At 34.6% G+C, this 26612-nt stretch overlaps 1 long non-coding RNA gene across 4 annotated transcripts; it reads left to right on the plus strand.

Annotated features, from left to right (window-relative positions):
- Positions 1-3909: 3909 nt before the first annotated feature.
- On the plus strand, positions 3910-22925 carry LOC144282274 (uncharacterized). Of its 4 annotated transcripts, none has more exons than XR_013350655.1 (7): positions 3910-4623; positions 7376-7526; positions 8067-8243; positions 11684-11828; positions 20217-20285; positions 20487-20741; positions 21177-22925. It is a non-coding gene; the product is annotated as an uncharacterized LOC144282274 (long non-coding RNA). The 4 variants fall into 4 exon arrangements; XR_013350653.1 differs by having other exon boundaries at positions 3914-4623; positions 20487-20731; XR_013350656.1 differs by lacking the exon at positions 7376-7526 and having other exon boundaries at positions 3919-4623; positions 20487-20731.
- Positions 22926-26612: the final 3687 nt, after the last annotated feature.

Raw genomic sequence — 26612 nt, forward strand, 5'->3', positions numbered from 1 at the left:
TCTGAGAGGATTCTTCATGCATCACCATCGACTTCTACCTCAAGAGAACATTGCTCTGACCATAAGGATAACCCATTACAGTGATACAAATTGGAGGAATGTCTTTGTTTTCAGAGTTTACCCTCTGGCTGTGTTGATGGCACCTCTGCCCCCAAAACATTTGCCTGAATGATTTATCAAGGAGAGAGATGCCTAATCTAAGTTGTGCAAATCCAGTTCTTTTTCTTGGAAACATGAAACTTGAACAGAGCCCTATAGTTATGAAGGGTACTAGTACAGGGATAAATAAGACTCAAGAGAAAGTTCAATAGTTTCTGATGTTGAAGACCCAGAGCAGCCTTTGTCCTGAGACTTTGTCAAGGCAAGATGGTGGTTCAATATGTTTTTCACTTCTGTATGCTATCTTAGGAATCTAATAAATTTAACTTTCTTTCTTGAGTAAGCCAGAGTAATTTTCAGTTATTTAACAGGTGTGCTTTGACCTACCTTATTTATATGCTACATCCCTATTAAATAAACTTTAGCTTTAAGATCTTGGTCTGGGGATCCCTGGGTGGCGCAGTGGTTTGGCGCCTGCCTTTGGCCTACGGCGCGATCCTGGAGACCCAGGATCGAATCCCACGTCAGGCTCCCGGTGCATGGAGCCTGCTTCTCCCTCTGTCTATGTCTCTGCCTCTGTGTGTGTGTGTGTGAGACTATCAAAAAAAAAAAAAAAAAGATCTTGTTCCGAAGAAACAACAAATGTTGGTGAGGATGTGGATAAAAGGGAACTCTCTTGCATTGTTGGTGGGAATGCAAGCTGGCGCAGCCACTCTAAAAAAACAGTGTGGAGGTTCCTCAAGAAGTTAAAAATAGAGCTACCCTATGACCCAGCAATTGCACTACTGGGTATTTACCCCAAAGATACTGATGTAGGGAAATGATGGGACACCTGCACCACAATGTTCATAGCAGCAATGTCCACAATAGCCAGACTATGGAAGGAGCCATGATGTCCTAACACAGATGATTGGATAAAGAAGATGTGGTACATATATACTATGGAATATTACTCAGCCACAAGAAAGGCTAAATACCATTTGCTTTCACGTGGATGGAATTGGAGGGTATTATACTGAGTGAAATAAGTCAATCAGAGGAAGACAATCATATGGTTTTATTCATATGTGGAATATAAGAAATAGTGAAAGGGACTCTAAAAGAAAGGAGGAAACTGAGTGGGGAAAATTAGAGAGGAAGACAAACTATGAGAGACTCCTAACTCTGGGAAACAAACAAACGATTGCAAAAGGGGAGGAGGGTGGCAAGATGGGGTGACTGGGTGATTGGCATTTAAGGAGGGCACTTGATGTGATGAGCACTGGGTATTATACTATATGTTGGCAAATTGAATTTAAATAAAGTATTTTTTTAAGTTCTTGGTCTGTCACAAGCATATAATTTAGTCTTTCCACATAGGTGAGTTAAGAGAAAGACAAATGAACTGCTTTATAACTAAATTGGTTATGATTTTTTTTGAATAAATAAGTATAAATTTATTATAGTCATAGATTGATGAAAACAAGAATATGTGGGATATGCAGATAAATAATTAATGCATTTCTACTTGATATCTTTTTGGTTAGTTTTTCTACAGTCCCAATTAACACCTTTTTACCCACTTATTTTTCTTATTTATTTTGATTTGACTTCTAACATAATTTTGCTTATACATAATCATAGATATGGAGTGATACATACCCAACTCATGATTTTACTTCTATGAAGTATCTGAAGTAGTCAAACTCATAGAAGCAGAAAATAGAATGGTATTTGCCAGAGGCTCAGGGAAAGTAAATTGAAGAGTTGCTGTTCAGTAGGTATAAAGTTTCAGTCATGCAAAATGAAAAAGTCCTAGAGATCTGCTGTGCACCATAGTGCCTATAGTTAACAATACTGTATTGTACACTTAAACATTAATTAAGAGAGTAGATCTTACGTTGTGTGTTTTTTACTACAATTTTTTAAAAGCCACTTTCAAATTGATACTAACAAATGTCTAGCCTAAATAAGATGCATTTATTACCTTGATCAGCTTGCAGCTTAACAATAAATATTGAATTTAAGATGTGCAAAATATTCTTAGCAGGCAAGGTCGTAAAATCTCTAGTCCATTTTAAAACCCAGTGGAATCCTGTGACATCTTGTGCATAAGACATGGCTTGAGACCAGATCTTGGTAAGGTTACACACTGACTTTCTATGAGTCTCATGTAAATTTTGTGCAGTCTCTCAGGAAGTGTTCTGAATCACTAAGTCTTTGATTAAAACGACATTAGAGAAATTCTCTTATTACTCTAATTAGTTTAGAGCCATCTAGAAGAGCAAGATAGTATTTTTGTCTAATGTTATCTTACAAGTATATTATTACAATTTAGTCATTGGGAAGATTACTTGCAACCTGCTTAGAAAAAGACACAGTACAATGAAGTGATTAAAAAATGTGAGATTTCAAGTTATTTCAAGTCCTAAGTCTCTTGGATTTCAGCTGTCCTCCATTTTAGAGTCTGTTTCAGATCATCCTGGCAGATTTCCATATCAGGATAATTCACTAAGGATTTTTACTTGATGGATGAATATTTATGCCTGTTTGGTTAACTCTCCTCTGTGGCTGAGCAGCTGTTTCCTCCTGGTTATGAAACTTGGTTGGGTTAAGTTAAAATGACATTGCCATTTTGTTTCTCCTTCCATTGCTGCCATTATGTGGGAAGGGAAACAATTTCAGGCATTTATTCAACAAATATTTATTCAGCCCTTACTAGATGCCAGAAACTGAGGATAAGATTGTTGACAATAACAACAAAAACCATTACAGTTCCTGACTTCACAAAGCTCATGGTCTAGAGTATCCAAAATGGTGACCCAGATTTCTCCAGCAACGCATCCTAACTGCAAAGGTCCAATCTCCAAGTATAGGATTTTTAAGGATATTGCTTACTTTCTTCCCCTAAACAGCATCATATTCTTAATTATGGGAGATATGTGTCAAAGGTGAGCATCTTCCTCTTATTTAGATCAAACATTATTTAAAATGGCAAGTATATTTTAGATTCTGCAGTAAGGGATTTGGGTGTTTTACTAATGTATTTATAAACAGAACTACCTTTATTCTTGCCTGCCGTGCTTATTATTTTGGTTAGTGTGAAATGCAGACGTGGAATCATATACCATCATCTTTTCTGGAAGTCTAATTTGATTCAAGGTTGCACATTGAAAAGTACTGACAAGCATTCCTCTAATCTTTGCCATCTATCTTGGTCACTATTTCAACTGCTTTTCAAAAATGATTTATATAAATGTAAACTCAGATTTAAAATTTTATGAATAAGCTTAACTTTTTCAATTGAACTTTTTAATTTTTAAAAAGATTTTATTTATTTTAGAGAAAGAGAAAGTGCATGAGTGGGAGGAGGGGCAGAGAGAGAGGGAGAGAATCTCAAGCAGACTACCCACTAAGCATGGAATCCAATAAGGGGCTCAATCTCATGACCCATGAGTTCGTGACCTGACCCACTCCTTTTAATTTAAATAAGTAAAATTATTTAATTCCAAAACTCCACTTTATAATCAGCTTTTATCACAGAAAATATATCATGGACATATTTAGATTTCAAAAATATAGATCTATAGCTATATAGCTATATAAAATGGCTGCACTATAGTCCATTTCATGCCATAATTTATTTACTCAACCTTCACATTTAGTTTTTTGTTTTTAGGAAATTTCATTCACATACTGTTTAGTTCCTTATTATGTTTTTTTATTTATTTGTATCCATTTGATACTTCACGAAGACTCATCTACACCATTCTTATTCCTAAAATTAGAAATAATTACATACCAGTACTGTATTATGAAATAACATTGATTTCATACTTTTTCATTTCTCTATGCAACAAACATTGGTAATTTGGGTTTAGCATTTTTTTCTGGCCACTTTCCATTAGTTTCAAACTGTTCTCCTTCCAAATTTAGTAATGTTTATTCCAGAATGAATGTATTAAATCTGAACTGTTTCATGAAAGCAGCCAACCCCTAAAGTAAGAATAAAGAGAAAGACAAACATACCATCCATCCAGGAGCCAGGGCATTACCAAGATAATTCTATCATCTGTCTCTTTCTTTCACAATGTGAGATTTTGCATTCTTGTCTACTGGTTTCCCAGGCTGCAGCCAGGAGAAGGAAAGAAGAAAGGTATCTCCCTTACCCCCCCAAACATTCAAACAAGCACAAACGAAAGCAAAAGTATTGTGAACCTGTCATTAACTCACATCTTGTCCTTACTTCCCAGTTCTTGGTACTTTTATTATGGTATTCCTGGTTTGGAGGACAGGAGGAAAAAAGGGAAGCCTCATAAACTCTCCTTGAGATAAAGCAGGTAATAATAATAAGTAGCATTTTTTCAGTATTTACTTAGGACCAGGAATTGGTGTAAGTCTTGTATATGTGCTAACTATTATTATGCCAATTCCATGAAGAAGTTACCTTTATTATTTGCAGTTTATAGATGAGGAAATGGCACAGAGAGATTTACCAACTAAAATCAAGCAGCTGGTGAAGGGCAGAATGGAGTTTAAACCCAGGTTAGTCTTATTTTAGAACCTGTCTTCCCAACCATGTGTTATGTCTGTAACTATTGCTTTATCAAACTAATTAAATGAAATAAATGCTAGGCAGCCCAGGATCTAAATTTCTGACAGGATTTATCTACTAAACTTAGAAATAAGACTAATCATTAGAATCAGACAACATAAAAGAAATTATTGTTAGTCCCCATAGACACTGTTCTAGCTTTATGGTGACCTCAAATTATGTTGTCAGTGCTGATTGTGGGGACCAAGTACATTCTTCTAGACCCTGATGCTCCTTATCTTCAAAACTCTTAGCTGTCTTGTAACTGCCAATTCCACTGCACAGTGTTGTAGATCCTCTTTAGCTGCCATTTTATCCTTTGATGTACATGTTGTCACTACCACCGCCACACCTTGCACAGATTCCGGGCGACAGGCCACTAAGTGGGCCCAATGAGATCAGAATGTCCCTTGCACACTTCTTGCAGCAAACTTTCTCTGCCTTTGGAGCTGGGGTTCCATGTTGGGGCCACTTCTCCAATTTCCCCTTGAATGCTCATGACACTCCCTTCCCTTGGAGAGCATTTCACCTTTAGCCACTGAGAAGCTCCATCTTCATTTCTCAATCTTAGTTCCTGAGTTAACCTCATCCCAGTCTCAAACCCCACCATTAGCCTTTCATCTCCTACTTTGTTATCTGGTTTCACAATTGTTTTAAGGAAGAAGGGGAGAATTTTATTAGTTTCATATCCACACATATCTAAGCTATATTGATAGATCCTTTCCAAACTTGTGTGCTAGGCTTCCAAACATTTATTTAACATATTTAACTTATAAACTTTGCTTCATAATGTCTCTTAACTATCTCCAGTTAAGATTTTTATAATGCTGCTTTACATTAAGTTGAATAAAAGTAAAAACATGTTTTTAAGTTGAATAAATGTGGTTTAATCATTCCCTCTCTTTGGGGAGAGGTATCATTAAGTAATTGTGAAATCTGTATTCAATAATTACTTGTGTTGTCTGATTTGAGAGATGTATGTCTATAAAAAATATTTTCTACAAAATATATTTTAAGTGATTCTCATACCATTCATCAGTAGCAGGCAAATCATGATTTCCATTTTCAAGGTTGAGAGGAAAAATAAGAGAGGAATTTTTGGAGTATAGCATTAAAAATACCTAGAAACTTATGTGAACAGTGTGCTTATTGGAGTAGTAGAAAATTTGCATTAAAATTTTTAAATGTTTGAAAATCAAATAATTATTTAAAGAAACGTTTATGTAATAGAGGTATTTTAAAATGGGATAATTAACATTATATGGGGGACCTGGGTGGCTCAGTTGGATAAGCGTCTGCCTTCAGCTCAGGTCATGGTTCTAAGGTCCTGGGATCAAATCTTTCTGGGATGGAGCCCAACATCAAACTCCCAGCTCAGCGGGGAGTCTGCTGCTTCTCCCACTACCCCCTGCTCATGCTCTCTCTCTTGCTATCTCTCTCTCAAATAAATTAATGAAAAAATTAATTAACATTATATAAATAGCAATTAGGAACAAAAAAAATAGCTGTAGTCCTAGGAGAATTTTAGTTTGTAGAAACTACTGCTAAGCAGAAGCCAATCTACACTATTTCTACTTTTCTCCAGTTATTCTCTAATATGAAGGTGCTAAATAGGAGTTTTACTGACCAACTATTGCTGCGATAATGCTACATAACAGATAATCCCCAAATCCCAGTAACATATATATGTATATATGGGTTTCTGTGGGTCAGCTGGGCTTGGCTGCAGGTTGCAGTTTGATTTCAGATATACTCCATATGTCTTATTCTGAAGACCATGAGTTTCTTGAGGACATTCCTTCCTCATTACAATGGCAATGCCAAGTATGCAAGGCAAACTGTGCAGTCACATTTAAAACTTCTGCTGATGTTATTTCCATTAGCATGCCACTGGCTGAAGCAGGTTACTGAATATCAATAATTCAAGGAAATATATACTCTGTTTGCTCTAGTGGGGGCACTCTAACATTAAATCAAAGGTTATAGATGTATATTTCTGTTACAGGAAAGAAGTGAAGGATTAAAGGAAATAGTTTAATTTACCGCTAAAGGAAATTGTAGTATCCTAACATTCTAGAGTTGTCAGGGAAGTATAAAAGTTAAAATTTCATATAAGTCCAAACATACAAACTATAACCAAGAATGAATGGTAGAAGCATGCAGATGGCCTTAAAAGTCAAAACAAGTACCCTCTAAAAAGCTAGGAGTCCTGTACTTGGCTTATATATAAAGTCTGAGGCAATTCTGAGTTTACAAGCCACAGAGAAGCGCTGGAATTTAGATAACCTCAAACCTATCAAGCCACTTAAGTTGATTTCAAGATGACATCTGTATCATGCCTCTCCACTTCAGTCCTCTAGGTTTGAGCATGACTACCTGGAATTTTCTTAATAGAACATCCTTTTACCCTTTAAAGAAACTAGTCCTCTTTCAAAAGAAAACTAAATATAATTGTTTGTGATATAAGAAGTTTGATGTGCTTAGACAAACTTGAATGTGAATATTTTCCCTTAGTATCCCATGCAAATTTTTGTGTGCCATTCAGAAAAAGGTCAAGCATAGCCAACAAGATAAGCCCATGCATATCAAGCAGTGAATATTTGGGCTCTGCTACATTTCTGATCGCACTTCTCTTGGTTTAATTAAAGAGTCAAGAGACAAAGGAATAAAATAGCTGCCTGTGTGCTTTGCTACTCATTACAGATTCTTATCTGAATTTAATGTTCATTGGAGCAAGGTCAGCAAAAGGTCAATAACCAGTTAGTATGCATCATATCATCTAATACTCAGGAAACTGGTCAAGCACCAAGAGGACTATAACATAGTTTTGGCTATGTTCAACAGAAATCATAATGTGAGTGTGTTTTTATTTGGGAAATGGGTGAAAACAGAACACTCTTTAAGGCTATCACTGCATTGAAAAGTCAAGAATAATTAGCTACTTTGTATCTTTAAGATTTTTCTGAGATGAATTTCACCTTTCTAAAATGGATAGTCACACAAGATGATCTAGTAGAGCAGTTTACTGTTAGTAATGATATTTTAATGACCACTAGAGCTCATTTTAGTCTGTCTGCTTTCTTCCAGCCAAGAATGCACTTCAGTGTCTCACACATAGGTATTTAACTAAATCTAACATATTTCTGAGTTCCAGAGATGTTAGTACATGTATTATTCGCTTGTGCCAAAACTTTACAAACTTTCTGATTGTGGCTTTCCAAGGAGGAAATGAATTCCACCTTTTTAGAATAACCCAATCATTTACTTTTTCCTCTCTTACTGTAGAGCATTATAGAACTATAAGTTTAGAGCTTTTAATCTTGCCTTGACTTTCCTTGTGTTTGGCAAATTTTCCTTCTCGTTCCCAATTTGTTCTGGTTTCCCCAATCTCCAGTCACTCTTCTTAACCTCAGCCTGACCTCACCCTGAACTCAGCAAGTAACAATGTCTCTTCTTAGAAAAAGGAGAGTTGATTAGAAAACCCCTTCCACTTCTTCAATATTTCTGGGCTTCTACTTGACCCTTGAACAACGTGGGTTGGAAGTAAATGACTCCACACGGATTTTTTTCAGTAAGTACAGTATGATGCTGTACATGCATTTTCTCTTGTGATTTTCTTAATAACATTTTCTTTCTCTAGCTACTTTATTGTAAGAACGCACTGTATAATAGACATAACCTACAAAAGATGTGTTACCTGAGGGTTCATGTTATTGGTAAGGCTTCTAGTCAACAGTAGGCTATTACTAGTAGTTAAATTTTTGGAGAATCAAAAGATAAGTATGCATTTTCAACTGCACAGAATGGGGGCAGCCCTAACCTCAGTGTTGTTCAAAGGTTAACACTGCATATCACTTCTATCCTTAGAGCAGGGAAACTTCTCCCTGTGTACTGGAGCTTACATTGAAAAATCAACCATTTCAAATGTCCTCTTTCATTTCTTTAGTATCTCTAAAGATACTCAGATGAAATTTGTGGAGTAGGTCATTCTTTCTTTTCTAAAGTGTTTTCTTGCTCCTCAAACTATTTGTCTCCTGAATGGTCCATCTAAAGCAATGACGTCACTTAGGCTTCAAGCTGAAAATCTTCTCAGTCTTCCTGGTTCTTACATCTGTGTCTCTGCTATCCTCCACACAAACTCACTCGTGCAGTAACCCTATGAATTCTACCTCCAAAATGCTTTCCAGTTTTGCCTTCACCTCTTTGTTTCCACTGTCGCTGCCTTTTTCCAGATGAGTATTATATTGATCACTTAACTTTTAGCAACTAGCTCCTAACTGGGTTTTCTCCCATCAGAGTTTTCTTTTATTCCAGTTCACTTTCTACATAGTAGTGGAAGGAGGGAAGGAAGGAAAGGGGGGGTGAAGAGAATTTGATTCATGTTTTTCCTTTTTGTAAAAAGTTATTTTGGCTTCCTGCCTGCAGAAAAAAATGCAATTTTCTTGGCTTCTCTCAAAAAACCTTTTATGTTCTATAGCTAATCTCTCATTCTGGGGTGTTATTTACATCACTCCCGGATACATACTCTCCTGTTCTTAGGAAAATTCTTAGTGTTTCCTGCCCAAGCCAGACTTGTTGATAAATTTATGGCTTCTGATATGTTGTTCCCTCTGTCACCCCACTTGAATTGTTTACCTGGTATACCCTTCTTAACTTTTTACCTCAGCTCAAATATCACCTTTTCTGGGAAGCCTTCCCCGCCTTCTTAGTGTTTTGGAGCCCTTTATGGTCCCACATAGTCATACATCTACTATACATAACTTTGAATTACAAATAATTTGTTTCAGTAATCGGTTATTTTACATAGCATCCTGTTTATATCTCCTTATCTATTAGTAATCTCTTCTTTATACTCTATGTCTCCACTAGATGTCAGACTTCTTTAAACAGGGTCTGTTTCTGTCCTTTTTATTTCTTTATTTCCAGAAACTATCACCTGTTTAGCACATCGTAAATGTTTGAATATGTTAGTGTAAAAAAAAGCATTGATTCATTTCTTTTCATCCTTAACTAGAGAAAAAGGGGAATCATTTCTTTTTTTTCCCTAGCACCTAATATTATGCCTGCTACATAAGATGCATTCATACATACTTATTGAACTAATTTATTACCTGTGGTTATATTCTAAATCCATTTCTTTGAGCTGGGTTTCAGAGAAAGAGTGACAGTTAACTTAGGAACTGAAGACATAAGAAAAAATGTTCTCATTGATTAGACTTCGTCAACTCCACAATATTTATGCATCTGAATTTTTCTGAGTCTTTTCCCAAGGACTCTTGACTTTAGAGTCATTGAGATATTATCAATATACTTAACCAGAACCTGACTAGATTAGAATTATATGTTCTTACTCCATTTTTGAATTATTTTAGACAAAACAATTCTATGAGTACTTAATTTTGAAAGTAATGCATGGCAAAGGAAGTTATACCAAGGAGAGGTTAAACAATAAGAGGAAAAGAAGAGGAAACTAAGTCATTAACACACATTTTATTAATTACTCCAGCTCCTGGACGTCTTCCCTCAATAGCCTGACCTTTGAGTCAGAATAACATGGGATGATACTGCCATATGGTATCAAATGGAACCAGCTCATTGGAAAAATATGACCCCCTTATCCTGTAGCTTGTGCAACGTTATGAGAAATAATTTTTTTCCCTTTTAAATAGTTTGGAAAGTTTTTTTCCCCCATTCTTTTTTGTGTGGCTTGATTTCTTTAAAAGAAAACAACAACAAAAAGTCTCCCATATGTCTTGTATATTTGCAGGCTAATTATTTCTAACAATTAATACATATTGTTGGATGCTTACCGTGTGCCCACTACTGTAGAAGATTCAAGAGCAATGCCATATAAAATTTAGTCCCTGACTTCTTCCAAGGAGCTGGAAGTTTTGTTGAAGACACAATGTCTTGCCATAAACTTTTCTTTTTCCCTTACTCCCTCCTTCCCTCTCTTCTTTTACATTTCTCTCTTCCTTCCTAACTTCCCTCCCTCCCCACTTTCTCCTTTCCCCCATCCTTCCTTCCCACCCTCACCTCCCCCTTCCTTCCTCCATCCCTTCCCTCCCTCCCTACTCACTTCCTTCCTTCCTTCCTTCCTTCCTTCCTTCCTTCCTTCCTTTTCTTTTTCCTTTTTCCCTCTTCCTTCTCTTCCCTAAATAGAAAACTATTTGTTTATTAGCATATGTTTATCCTCAAGACATCAGAGTATGATGTTCCACACCATTCTTAACTATGTTATCTTCACATAATGATGTAGTGATCGGCTGAGAATATCACAACTTTATTACTAGTAATATTGCTAATACTGATGCTAATAATTTAACTCCTTCAGTCTCTATCTAAACCTTTACTTTTTTCCAGTTCCATGGAACAAAATGAATTTCCATTTAGGTAAATCTATTTCTTTCTTATGGGTTATATAGGCAAGTTTGAATATCCTATCCCAATAAAAAAATTAACTATCCTTTATTTATGATTAAATATGATCTAACTGGGAAATGAAACTAAGGCAAATAGATATAAAAAGACAAAAATGTATGTTCATTTTGTGTGGAATTTCTTAATTTGCCAGCTGATCTTTTGAAATAAAAATGGTTGAAAAAATTATAGATATCCTGAGAGAGTGTCAATAATGTTTGCCTTAAGGCGAATCAGCCTAATGAGAATTACTTCCTCTAATTTACTACTCTTTTTTAATTTTTATTTTTAATTGAAGTATAATTGACATTTGTTTCAGATGTATGACATAGTGATTCAACAATTACAGACATTATGAAATGCTCACCACTGTAACTAGAGTTATTATCTGTCACCATACAATGTTATTACAAATTATTAACTATATTCCCTACGCTATCCCCCACACTATTCTTAACTATAATATCTTCACACAGTGATGAAGTGATCAGTCGAGAATATCACAACTTTATTACTAGTAATACTACTACTAATACTGATGCTAATAATATGCTTTAAAAACTAGAGAGTATTCCTTTTTTTTTTCCTTAGACCAACACCCTTTTCAAACTTCTGTATCCTGTAATTGTTTCTTGAGAGAAGAAGGAAGAATTGAAGCTCTCATGCTCAGAATGCCCATGGGAACATGTTGCAGATGTGAACTTCAACTGCTAGATGTGTCAGAGCTGAAAATGCTGTAAGTCACAAGCAGAAATCCTTAAACTTTGAAAAAAAAGTATGAAAGTTATTTTGGGACATGGGATGGTGCCTGAGTGAGGCAAGTTGGGGCTATTAAGATTGATGTCTGAAAAAGAAAGCAAAAGAGAGAAGTAGCAAAAAAAGGAATGGGAAGACTTTGAAAGCAAACTTCATCTATTCGATAATTTTAATTAAAACTGAACTTGAATGTTCAGGAAAAGTTAAGATAATTGATTAATTCTCCCAATACAACTGCTTTGTAGAATAGCTTTTTGTTTCATTTTATAGAACTATTTGGTTAGTTACCTCAACCCATTATCTTCCTTGTGTGAATATAGTCTTTAAATTCACTGAAATTCCATTTTCTTCTTCTCATACTTCTTACATCCCATATTTCCTACCCAACCATGCAGAAATAAATTTAATTTACCTTTCACTTTCCTTTTATCTTTATTTAGCCGAAAACATATGCTTCAATAGTTAAAGTGCAAATTTTGCTAATAAGCATTATATGGTTGAGGCATTGTGATAAAAGTCCTAATATAAATAACTGGCTTCAAATATCTGGGATTACCACTGAATCCTCATTTTAATTCATTGGAGTTAAAATGGTTTAAAGTTATACCTGGTTTAACATCAGCTGGGTAGCTTCACCAATACTTTAGACATGAGATTTGACTTAAAGGGAATCTTGCCGCACATAGAACAGTTGAGTAAAGAAAATATGATAAACTATATCTTGCATGTTATTTACTTTAATTCATTTAAACCATTAAATTAATAGATGTCCTTCAAAATGCATTTTAATTCCTTAGAAAATTTTCAACAGAAAATAGACTGTGAAATAGTCCAATTTCCTTCATTTAGGAGGCCCAATATTTCCCTCTTGGTTGTGTTAAGTTTTACTCCCAGAAGGGAGATGGGACAGATCTGGAGGAGGCCAAGTACTGCCCAATAAAGCACTTCCCTCATTAAAGGCTTCTCACCATTTTTACATTTTTTTAAAGATTTATTTATTTATTTATTTATTTATTTATTTATTTATTTATTTATGAGAGACACAGAGAGAGAGAGGCAGAGACACACACAGGCAGAGGGAGAAGCAGGCTCCATGCAGGGAGCTGATATGGGACTTGACCCCAAGTCTCCAGGATCAGGCCCTGGGCTGAAGGCGGCGCTAAACTTCTGAGCCACCCAGCTGCCCCATTTTTACTGTATTATATGGAGTATTTTTTGTTATCAAATGCTTCAATCTGTTAATCATCATAGGTTCTCTATCATTCCATTTTTCTGAGACATATTACTATAAGAAATTGTGCATTTCATCCAAGTTTTCAAATTTATTGGTTTAGAGTTGTTCATAAAATAATCTTATTCTTATTTATTTTTACTTTTTTTGATGGTTTTGATTTCTATGTGTATTTGCATCTTCTAGTTTTTCTCTTGATTAACCTCAACAGAGGCTTATCTACTTGGTTGGTTTGTATTGTTTTCAATTTTGCTTGTTTCTGCCCTTTATTGCCTTCTTACGTCTTTCTTTGGGTTTATTGTGTTATTTTTTAAAACATACTCAATTGCCTATGTAGCTCATTCCAGGCTCTCTTCTACTCTAATAGAAACACCCAAAACAACAAATTCTTCTCAAAACACCATTTTCCTCACATTCCACATTTTTAAATATGAAATATTTTTATTATCATTCAATTCAAAACCTAATTTTCATAGTGATTTCTTTTTTTAACCATGAATTACCTGGAGGTATATTATAAAATGTTTAAATATTTATATTTCCTTAATTTGTATTTTTAACCTCTAACATAATTAAATTGTGGCCAAAGAATGCACTATAGAATACCTTTACTGTGAAATGTGTTAAGATTTACCTTATAGCCTACTCAATCTGTGTAAAATTTCTAAGTCTGTTTGAAATACTAAAATTTGCACTTTTTGAACATGACTTTTGACCACTGCTCCCATTTTTTTAATGATTGTTGATCTATAATGTTTCCTATTTTTAGCTGGGCCAATTTTGATCATTTATCTTTTTTTCCAAAAATTTTTCTCTAGATTTCAACATGCAAGTACCATTTGTGGAAGGATAGACCATAATGGCTAATGAATCTATTGTGTGTCCTGACGGGAGAGTTGTAGACCAGATCTCTAGGTTTCTAGATCAAGTCCATACCTTTTATAGCGTAAAAAGCAGAGCCTTATTCAACATTCAATAGATAACTCTTGGTATGCTACTGGGGATCATAGAATAGCAAGTCATGATGCAACTTCTTTTCATCTGACCCACCAAATCATAAGATTAAGCAGGCACAGCAGCAATCCATTAAACCATGGAAATGTCTCTTTGGGGTTTGGCCTGAACAATCAGGCCACACAGCAGCAGTGTGTCTCTTTCAGATTAGTGACCCCTCTGAGTTTCCTCATAACCAGATTAAGAAGAAGAAAAAATTCTGGATCCTTTTCTTTTTCTGAATTTCATGACAATGTTTATTAGAATTTTAGTGTCATAATGACTTTTTTCTCCAATTTTACTGAGATACAATTGATTGTATAAGTTCAAGGTATACAAACTCATGAGTTGACATATGCATATATTATGCAATGATTACCACAATAAGTAGCGAACATTCATCGCCTCACATAGTTAGAATTTTTCCCCCTTGTGATGAGAACTTTTAAGATCTACCCTCTTAGCAACTTTCAAATATACGGTATAGGATTATTACCTATTATCACCATGCTGTACATTATGTCTCCAAGACTAATTTACCTTATCACTAGAAATTTGTACTGTTTGGCCACCTTCACCCATTTTGCCCAGCTCCCAACTCCTGCCTCTGGCAACCACAAATATGATCTCTGTTTCCATGAGTTTGTTTTTTTTAGATTCTGTGCATAACTGTAATCATACAGTATATGTCTTTCTCTGAGTTATTTCACTTAGGATAATGCAAATCTAGTCAAAAGCAAGTGCAACTCAAAACCACAATGAAACCACCATCCCACACCTGTTAGAATGGCAATCAGCTTATAGTTTTTTGTTTTGATATATATTTACATATGAAGTCAATGATATATCTACTAAACCTAATATAATAAAGTTTAAAAAATAATAATGGTTGGAGGACATATCAAATGCCTTTTTGACCTCTGTGAAGATGATTACTTTTTTTTCTTTTATCCTATTACTAAGGAAATGATATTAATAGAGGTGGAGGTTGATGTGGGTGGGAAAGAGATTATGTGTATTAAATGTCTTTATTTGTACACCTGTACTGTTCAGCTAAGTAAATGTTTAATAATTGGTTTTTGAGTAATTCTGCTTTTATAGCTTGCCAGAAAATTTTATGATATGATCTGTATGACTATGTGGTAAAGGAGAATATGAATTTTAGAGGCAGAGAAATTACTTTAGAAGCAACTACAATATCCTAGGGAGAAAGCAATACACACTGATTTGATATAAAAATCATTCTAGCTGTTCTGTAGAATTTTCCACATCCTAGGTGATTGGAATCTTTCCTCATGTTATTTCCTAGCTTTCCTTTAATACCCCAGTATTTCTAGAGATTTAGATATAAAGTTTGATTAGATTTAAATTCTTTTTTTTTTTTTTTGCTCTGTTTCATAAGTAGGAACTCTTCAAAGGTCATCTTGTGATGATTGTACTCCTTCATATCAGGAAGCATTTATTTTCTGGCTTTTCATGAAGCTGAGATTGTTCACTCTGCTCAAATGGTGAAAGACTGATTTCTTCACTGCAGATTTCCCCATGAACTTTTCATTTATTTTTTCTTTTAACCAACCATTAATGACCCTTGCCTGAGTCATATCCTTCTTAAAGGACTGCAAAAATGGTAATTTTCTAATTATATCATTTGCCTGCTCATATTAGGTGGAATTTTTTGGTGAAAAAATATTTTCTTCATCAATTGGAGCTATTTGCTTTCTGTATTATACAGTTCATATAGAAAGGATAATGGCTTAACATTTTCTTTAATAATCAATTTACAGAGAAATAGTTGGTGCCCCAGTAACCTCCAATGATGAGTGTTTTTTTGTTTTTTTGAATATATTTGACATATAACATTGTGTGCGTTTAAGGTGTATGGTTTGTTAATTTGGTACATTTATATATTGTAATGCTGTTGCCACTGTAGCAATATTTAACATCTCTATCACATTACATAATTACCTTTTTTTTAGTGGTTTTACTAAGTTTTAGTCTCTTTAGCAAGTTTACTGATTGTAATTAAAGTACTGTTGTCTATATTCATTATATTGTGCATTAGATTTTTATGGCCTACTTACTACTCTTTGCATGTTTGTACCCTTAAACAATATCAGTCATCCCCTGACTCTCCATCACCAGTGACCACCATTTTACTTTATGATTTTTTATGGGTTTGACTTTTTAGATTCCATGTATAAGTGATACCATACAGAACTTGTCTCTCTCTGTCTGATTTAATCACACTTAGTTTAATGTACTCAGTGCCCATCCATGTTGTTACAAATGACAGGATATCTTTCTTTCTCATGGCTAAGAAATATTCTGTTGTGTTTGTGTGTGTGTGAACACAGTATACATATATATTATATATGCATACCATATACATAGAGTATGGTTGTTTCTATATCTTGGTAAGTGATTTTTAAATTCTCTTCATCAAAGATGAAGATGTGGGGAACATTCGTTTATCCATTTTTCTTTTTGTTCTTAGCAATTGGGTTATAAACATTTTTTAAAAAATGACCTCAAACTCTATATTCAGTTTTGTAAATCTATTTAAAATATTTATACATATATTTGTGTTTCATTAATTTCAATGTTCAGTTATATCAAGCAGTGATTTCTACATTAATTTGATTTCACCCATTGTGTCCAAACATAAATGATATTTAGATTGTACATTTTCTGTTCCCATATGTTATACACACATAAACATACTATAAAACCTTAATGTCATTGATCATAAAATTTTTCATTTAATATTTTTTTCCCTTAAATAAAGGATTCACCAACCTGATGCTTTCTATACACCAATGCTCTTTTTTCCTCCATATTTTTCCCTATTAAAAAACTTTTTTTAATGAATGAAATGAAATAATGAAATGAATTGTACAGAATACATAAAACTATTTAAAATTACAATAATGTTAATGTCCATGTGAATCTATGTGAATAATGTGAGTATTATGGAGTAGAACACTTCATATTATTGAAACTCCAGTGTGCTCCTCTCATACAATTTTCTCCCTTTCCAGAGGTAATTAACAGCCTGAATTTTGTTACTTTATTTTTCTTTATAACTTTAACAAATGTATATGTAATCAGAAAACATTACATCATTTAAATTGGCCTATTTTAAGCTTTATATAGTAAATCTATAATACATAAAGATTCTTTGATATTTTGATTTGCTCATTTCTATGGATTTTAGAAGTCAACCATGTGACAACAATAATAAAAACAAGCAACCCAATTTAAAAATTGGCTAAAGACATGAATAGACATTTCTCCAGAAAAAACATACAGATGGCCAATAAGCATATGAAAAGATGATCAACATCACTATTCATTAGGGAAATGAAAACCAAGGCCACAATAAGATATCAACTCATACTTGTCAAAATGGCCACTAAAAAAAAAACAAAGACAAAAGCAAAACCAGAAAATAACAAATGTTAGTAAAAGCATGGAAAAATTGGAATACTTGTGCACTGTTGATGGGAATGTACAACGTGTAGCCACTATAGAGAACAGTATGGCAGTTTTTTAAAAATTAAAAATAGAGGGGATCCCAGGGTGGCTCAGTGGTTTAGCGCCTGCCTGCCACTCAGGCGCGATCCTGGAGTCCCAGGATCAAGTCCTGCATCAGGCTCCCTGCATGGAGCCTGCTTCTCCCTCTGCCTGTGTCTCTGCCTCTTTCCCTCTCAGTGTCTCTCATGAATAAATAAATAAAATCTTAAAAATTAAAAATAGAGTTACCACATGATCCAGCAATTCCACTTCTAGGTCTATACTTAAGAGAATTGAAAGCAAAATCTCCAGGAGATATTTGTACACACATGTTCATAGCAAATTTATTCACAATAGTCAAAGGTAGCAGCAATTCAAGTGTCGATAGATGGATGGATGAATGGATAAACAAAATGCGGTATGTACATATAATGGGGTATTATTTGGCCTTAAAAAGGAAGGGAAATTCTGACATATGTTAAAACATGGATGAACCTTGGGGATATTATGCTTAGTGAAATAAGTCAGTCATAAGAAGGCAAATACTGTATGATTCAACTTATACACAGTACCTAATATAGTCCAATTTATACAGACAGGCAGTAGAATGGTTGCCAGGGCCTTAGGGAGGGAGGATGGGGAGTTGTTATTTAATAGGTATAGAGTACTAGTTTTGCAAGATGAAAAGAGTTCTGGAGATTGATTGCAAAACCATTTGTATGCAATTAGTTGGCTACACTATACACACCAAAATAGTCAAAATGGTAAATTATATATTATGTGTATTTTACAACAGGTGAAAGTCATACGCAGAATGTATATGCAATATCTTCATTGCATTTTTAAGAATGAAATTATTCATCCTTGGGAATATTTTCAAGATCAAGATCTTGCTGTTACTTGTCTTTTCACTCTCTATGGGTCTTTTGTTGAAATTGGTTGTTAATTTTAGCGTAGTGTTTAGTGTTTATCAATCTTTATGATTGGCATTAAAAAAAATCTTCTTTAATATATCTTTCCCGACCTTGAAATAGTCTTTTTATCATTAAATATTTTAGAGTTTTCTACCTTATTTAAGTCTTTAATCCATCTGAAATTGATTTTGTGAAGTGGGATATTTATATATTCCCCCCGCCCCAATACGGATAACAGAATGTCTCTATAGCATTTACTAAATAGTATCTTCTTTTCCACTGATTTGCATATACAACTCTGTCATGAATCAAGTTTCTAGATTTCCATAATTCTAGTTTTGGGGCTTTCATTTGTTTTACATTAATTAAATTTTTATCTCTATTGCACTACCATTTTCTTAATTCATATATTTTTAATGTATAAAAATTGTTTTTTCTAATGCATGTTACTGAGATATAAAAATTGAGTTTTGTTTGTATATCAATTTTGATTAAACTCTTACTAATTTGGTAATAATTCTGTATTCTTTGGAGCTTTATATTTAGAGAATCAGATGATTTGTTGATAATGATATTTTCTTTTTCTTTGTAAGTTTTATTATTTTCATTTTTTTCTTCTCTAATACTGTAGACTAGGAACTCTACTATTGAATAGGTAATAGCCTTAACCTTGTTCCTAATTTTTTAGCAAATACCTTAACATTTCATTATTGTGCATAATGTTTGCTGTAGTTTTTTTGCATATACTTTTTATTAAATTAAAAATTTCTTCTATTCCTACTTTGCTGAATTATTCACATGAATTTACATTGATGTATAGTTAATGCTAATTTGGTTAAAATGATTGGCTAAAATGATTGTATGATTTTTCTCCTTTTAATCAGTTAAAAGAGATTACCTTATCCTAAATTATATTAATGGATTTTCTAAGGTTAAGCAAACTTGGTCTTATACAAGACCTATAAACATACATTATTTTTTATGTACATTTGTAGATTTGGTTCATTATGTTTTTCTTAAGATACTTCATTAATTACATAGGTTTGCATTGTTCCTTTCTTTTACACTGTCTTTGTTTTGTTATGCTGTCAAAGTTCCACTAGCCATTTAAAATTTATGATGAAAAAACAAATAAATAAAATAAAATTTATGGTGAATGGGCAGCCCCAGCCCGGGTGGCTCAGTGGTTTAGCGCCGGCTTCCACCCAAGGTGTGATCCTGGAGACCCAGGATCGAGTCTCACATTGGGCTCCCTGCATGGAGCCTGCTTCTCCCTCTGCCTGTGTCTCTGCCTCTCTCTCCTTCTCTGTGTGTCTCTCATAAATAAATAAAATATTCTTTAAAAAATTTATGGTGAAAATAAATAAATAAAATTTATGGTGGGGGATCCCTGGGTGGCGCAGCGGTTTAGCACCTGCCTTGGCCCAGGGCGCGATCCTGGAGACCCGGGATCGAATCCCACATCAGGCTCCCGGTGCATGGAGCCTGCTTCTCCCTCTGCCTATGTCTCTGCCTATGTCTCTGCCTCTCTCTCTCTCTCTGTGTGTGTGTGTGTGTGACTATCATAAATAAATAAAAATTTTTTTAAAAAAATGTATGGTGATATTTTCTCTGTTTTCTGAAGAGTTTGTGTAAAATTGAAGTTAGATGTTATAGCATTTTCTTTGAATGGAGTTTATTTATTAAATAAATGATTCGTTTCCTTTCATGTTTGTAGCTGCTTTTCCTATCCGTTTGTGGCATGGCCTCAAAGTTTTTTGATGAATATTACTATGGGCTTCTTCTGGTTAGTATTTATATTGTTCCTGCTACATTCTTTTAAATTTCCTCCAAACTTAATATTTTCTTTTCACATGTGTTATCATTTACTTGTATTGTTTTTAAGTTTTTAATGCATTGTTTATTATTTATTTTATTCTTTTCAATCTCTTTATTGGGTCTTCTGTTGAAAAAAAAAATGCCTATATTTTTGGTTCTTGTTTTGCAGGTATGAGGAAGGGTTACACTTACTCACACTTTGAAGTTAAAGTGTGGCCAACTGACTTGCACTGCCCAGTGAAACATGAGGAAATGTGACTCATGTCACCACCAGATGTGCAAATCTTTATGCTATCTCTCACTGCTGTGGCACATGCCGAAGACTCTTGTTGAGAGAAAGGAGAGAGTAGTGTCTCTGTCAGCCTGAGACCCTGAGTGGCTCCAATGGAGTAAGAACCTGCCTGTTGACTCCTGGTAATATGAAGTATGAGTTAGAAATAATGTTATGTTACTTTTAATAATGCTATCTTGATATTTGTTTCATAGCATAACAAGCCTAACAAGCCTATCTTGACTCTTAAAACAACATACATATTAACATTTATTATAACTCATGAACCCAAACTGGGTTTCTATTATATTATTTTATATGTTTTTCTGTATGTTTGGAATATTTCATAATACTATAATTTAAATTAAAAATAATGGTGAAAGAATATTGTTTTCATGTTCATATATATTTTAAGGAATAGAGAATTGAACAACTTGTTCCTAGATCAAAATATTCCCACATATTTAATTCCCACAAATTTCTATAATAGCACATTAAAATACTTTTATTTTCTTTACTTGAGTTCAATTTTTCTATGTGCTTTAATATAGAGGGTTACTAATTAGTGTGTTTGGTTTCTGTTCTCAGGTTCCTTGCCCTGGGCCATATTCAGGGAGAGACACTGTCACCCTGCTGTAATCCCTGCAATAAAACAATTGGGAACTGTTTAGGCATCATTGCTTTGAAACCACATTTCATATAGTAGTAATCTATCAATTCGCTAGTTCATTCTCATCTATCATTCCAGGAATCATGATAGAAAGACCCTGCTATTAGGAAATTTCTAGATCAGTAAATTATGGACCATGCAACATATCCTCTATGTATTCTAGAGTTTCACTGATTCTAAGTCAGTTTTTATGTTACTCTCCAAGTTTTGAGAATCTCCATACTAAGTAGGCACTAGAAATATGGACTCACAAAAATTTCTCACAGAAAACTTTTTATTCTTCCCCAGAGTCCAACCAGAAATAAGCTTACCAGAAACGGAAATCCTTGTCTCTTCCCTGACCTACTGGGGAGATCTTCATGAATCATCTCTTTTTCAAATCCTTTTTTTTTTTTTTTGAGTCATCTTTTGCTGAGTACAGGCTTTATGTAATATTTTTTTCTGTTGTGATGTGTGAAATACCTAGATAAAATTTTTTATGTATAAAATGTTCGAAGAAATCAGCAACAAAAACTTCAAAAGAATAATAGAAAGGGGGCAAAGGATAAGAAAAAAGAGTTCAGAGAAAAAGAAATAAAAAAGATTCTTAAATGTCTGAAAATATACTCATCACTATGCATAATAAAATAAAGTGTGAGATGTCATTTCACATCTAGAAGATGGGAAAAATTCCAAAATTTTGACATGTGCTTTGTGCATCAGCCTGCAGAAGAGACATCCTTTACAATGCTGGTCAGACTGTCAAATGGTACAACCTCTATGGAGGACAATCTAGCCATATCTCTCAAAATAAAACACATTTTATTCCTATGATCCAAGGAAACCACTTTTAGGAATTAATCCTACAGATATATTTACAAATATACATTATGATGTAATTATATGTCTATATACTACAGAACCTGTGTCTGTCAGTAAACAATTGTTTTCTGCACAAATACTCTTTGGTGTTCTAAAAGACAGAGAAAATCTCCATGTACCAATATGGAAATATCTCCAAGATACATTGTTAACTAAAAACAACAATATCAGATCTCATAAGATTATATACAAAAGAGGGCTACATTCTGGGTATAAAGGAAGAAAAACTACTTATATTGCCTAGGAAACACTGGGAGAATCAATAAACTAATAAAAGATATCACTTCTAGGAAGGAAGGGAATTGATGGATGGAGATGGGGTAAAAGTAAAACTTATTATATAGTTTTTATTTTTGAACCACATAGATGCATCATACATTCAAAAATAAAGTATAAAATAATAAAACAAGCCATAGCCCCTAGTTGTTCAAAGATTTCTTTGGGCTGTAAGGTCAAATATTTCTTTGGGCTGCTCAGGTGCTTATAATCTGTGCCACTATATCTTTCATGCATTACTACGTCTATTAAAAAGACCTCTTTTCCATTTTTAGGGGCTTGGTGCTTAGGAGTGCTTATTTTTAATCAAACTCTTCAGTCATTTGATGGAAAATATATGCTAAACTTATTATAAGATAGCAGTGGTTAACAATGTCAAACATTGGGCAGCCCGGGTGGCTCAGCAGTTTAGCGCCATCTTCAGCCCAGGGTGTGATCCTGGAGACCTAAGATGGAATCTCACGTCGGGCTCTCTGCATGTAGCCTGCTTCTCTCTCTGCCTGTGTATCTGCCTCTATCTTTCTGTGTCTCTCATGAATAAATAAATAAAATATTTTAAAAAATTTCAAACATTGAAGATCTTTATTTTGAAAAATACTCTTTCCTCCTATCTCTGTCATACTCTTCAGAGATAAGCACTATAAACAGTAATCTACACAATATTCAATGCCTTATTTTCTCTACTGTATTTTGAGTATTTTTTAAAATCATGACTCTTACAGAATCGACCTCATTCTTTAAAAATTGCATAGTATTCTATTGTAAGGGTGCTATAACTAATATATCAAATATCTATTTATGAGCACTTAAACTGTTTCCAGTGTATTAATTATACTGCAATAAGTGTGTTTGCATGTATATCCTTAAGGATATGTACATATATATCTAAGAACAAATTCAAAGAAACAAAAATGCCAAGGTATGTACAATTTAAAATTTGATATCTACTATCAAATAACTTTTAATGAGAAATGTTGATGCATTTCCATATTGTCCAATTCCCTCAGCTAATTTAGAGTATATGAAACTATTAAATAATAAAATCACAAGATTGATTTGGATAACTTTTACTAAGGATATATTCAATTTTAAATCAAATTAAGTAATCATAAGGTGTTTTAGGGATGGAGGAGGCAAAGTGTTTTCTACACTGTTGGCCTTAATGTTCTCTTTCCATCAATAGTCAAAAATGTCTTTAAGCAACTTTCCAGGGAAGCATTGAGAAGTCATTCTGTTACAGACATTTTCTAGAAAATGACTTAGAAGAAAGTAAACCTAGTGAAATATTTCTATTTGCATGTACCTATGTTGTAGCAAAGAAATAAAAACACAACTAACCTAAAGCAAGAGAACCATCATTAATGAAATAAATTTTTACCCTTAAATTTGAACAATTAAGTAATTAATTAAATTAATTTGAACACTTAGGTTAACTTGGAGACAAAGAAATAGTTATGATTTGTATCACCTGTATAATGAGTTGGCCAGTCTAAGATGGATTATTTCTGTGACTAAAGTGTGAAGTAAAAGAGGAGAAGTGAATAACTAAGGGTGTCACCAATTATCCTTAGGAACAGTTGATTGTGGACCCCAGAATCATAATGTTCTGAGCTCTTAGTTATTAGTATTTTGATGTAAACTTATGCCCAACTGTTAGGCATCTATTAAATAACATATATTCTCTATATGTAATTGTATGGTCACCCTACATTTTATATACCATTAATATATATCACTGTCTCTCTTATTATTCTTAATTCTGTAATATGGGTTTCACTTTTCACTCATAAAACTGCATCTTTACTAAACCTACAGCCAGAAGGGAGGACTTAAGATGGTGGAGTAGTAGGAGGGCCTTATACTTGCTTCTCCCTCGAACACAACTAGATAATTATCAGATCATTTTAAACACCCAGGAAATCCATCTGAGGACTGAAAGAACAAATTGCAAACCAGAGGGGAGAAAGAGGTCACATCGTGGAAGGCAGGAAGTGCAGTGATGAGATTTGGGGGAGTGAGAAAGCAGCATGTAGGGGATTGCACAAGAAAAACACTTCCCCAAAACCATTGACTGGGATAATGAAAGGGGCTGATTATTGCAAGTTTTAAAAGCAGTAAAGCTGAAGGTATGAAGCTTTAGAAGTCTGTGCCATCTCTGAGTGGAGCCTGGTGGGCATAGTGGTGCTCCTCTGGAGAAGGAGGGCAGAAACCTGAGAGCAGACAGTGTGCTCTGAGGATTGCCTGGGTTGCACCAGGAGAGACAGTTCTCCTTCTCTTTCTGCATTTAAGAGAGGTGGCACTGCTTCTCTGGGGACAAAAGAGGTGGCAGGTGCCATTGAACTGCCCCATTCATTGGCATAGAAGCCAAGATGCCTGCTGAGTGTGGCTAATCTAGATGCTGGCTTTTTGTTAGCTTTACCATAAATTCCAAGCTCCTGCATATCCATGTGACTGCCCTTCTGGGACAAACTGGCACCAGCCACAGCATGGCAAGTGAGTCCCTCCCCCAAAGGATTGGCATGGGTCTGGGCTGTACTGAGTCCCTAAAATTTGGAGTTTTGGAACCCAGCCACATTCCTGAGATAAAACACAGGAGTACTGTGCTGCCAGATGGGCAGATGGCTCAGACACAGACAAGGTGAAGGCAGGGATCTGATAGAAGCCTAGGACCCAAGAGGGGAATTGTTCGCTCTTTTGTTAGGGCTTCCCAAACAGTGGTAGGCACAAACTCCCCTCTCCAGGGAAGAGTAGGCCTGTGCCATTTTTCACCCCTCCCATCACCTCAGGTGGACTTCAGCGAGGGGCACAGTCCACATAGTGGAGGCTTGAGTTGCTTACACCAAGCCCCAAACCCCTGTACCTTACAGGTGCCTTTTTAAATAGGGCAAGTGTGATTGAGAACCAGAGCACAGCAGGCCCCTCCCCCATAAGACCATCACAAACCCAACAAACACAAGCCTGATGATTATGGAGTGCTGAAAAGCTTCAGCTCTAGTGGAAATAGGACCAGCACAGGTTTTTCTAACACACAAAAAATAGAGACCTACACAAAATGCCAAGACAGAGGAATTCATACCAAAAGAAAGAACAAGAAGAGGTAACTGTCGGGGAGTTAATCAAAATAGATATAAGCAATATGCTTGAAACAGAATTTAAAACAACAATCATAAGGATACTAGCTGAGCTTGAGAAAAGCATAAAAAAAACAAGAGACACTCTTATCACAGAGATAAAAGACCTAAAAACTAATCAGGCCACAATAAAAAATCCTGTAACCAAGATGCTAAACCAACCGATGTAATAACCATAAGGATGGAAGAAATATAGGAATGAATAAGTGATATAGAAGATAAGCTTATGGAAAATAAGAAGGTAGAAAGAAGAGGGAAAGAAAAATATTGGCTCATGAAGTTAGACTTAGGGAACTCAGTAATTCTATGAAGCATAATAACATTCATGTCATAGGAGTCCCAGAAGAAGAAGAGAGGGGGAAAGGGGGATAAAGATTTATTTGAGGAAATTATAGCTGAAAATTTCCCTAATTTGGGGAAAGAAACAGATGGCCAAATTCAAGAGGCACCGAGAACATCATCAAAAACAACAAACCAGCCAATAACAAGATGTATTGTAGTAAAATTTGCAAAATATGGAAATAAGGAAAGAATCCTGAAAACATCAAGGAAGAGAAATTCCTAACCTACAAGGGAAGACAAATCAGCTTAGCAGTGGCTCTATCTACAGAAACTTGACAGGCCAGAAGAAAGTGGCATGATATATTCAATATGCTAAATGGGAAAATATGCAGCCAAGATTACTTTATCCAGCAAGGCTGTCATGCAGAATAGAAGTAGAAAAAAAAAAAAAAGAGTTTCTCAGACAGATAAAAACTAAAGAAGTTTGTGACAACTAAACCAGCCCTATAGGAAAGAGTAAAGGGGACTCTCTGAGTGGGAAAGACCAAAAGCAACAAAGACTAGAATGGAATAGAAATTATCCAGAAACAATGACTTTACAGGTAATACAATGCAACTAAATTCATATCTATCAATAATTACCCCAAAAGTAAATGGACTAAATGTTCCAGTCAAAAGGGTATTAGAATGGATAAAAAAAACAAGACCATCTATATGATGCTTATAAGAGACTCATTTTAGACCAAAAGACACTTCCAGATTGAAAGTGAGGGGATGGAGAACCATCTATCATGCTAATGGATG

This window comes from Canis aureus, chromosome 13 (genome assembly GCF_053574225.1).
Source record: "Canis aureus isolate CA01 chromosome 13, VMU_Caureus_v.1.0, whole genome shotgun sequence".
Lineage (NCBI taxonomy): Eukaryota > Metazoa > Chordata > Mammalia > Carnivora > Canidae > Canis > Canis aureus.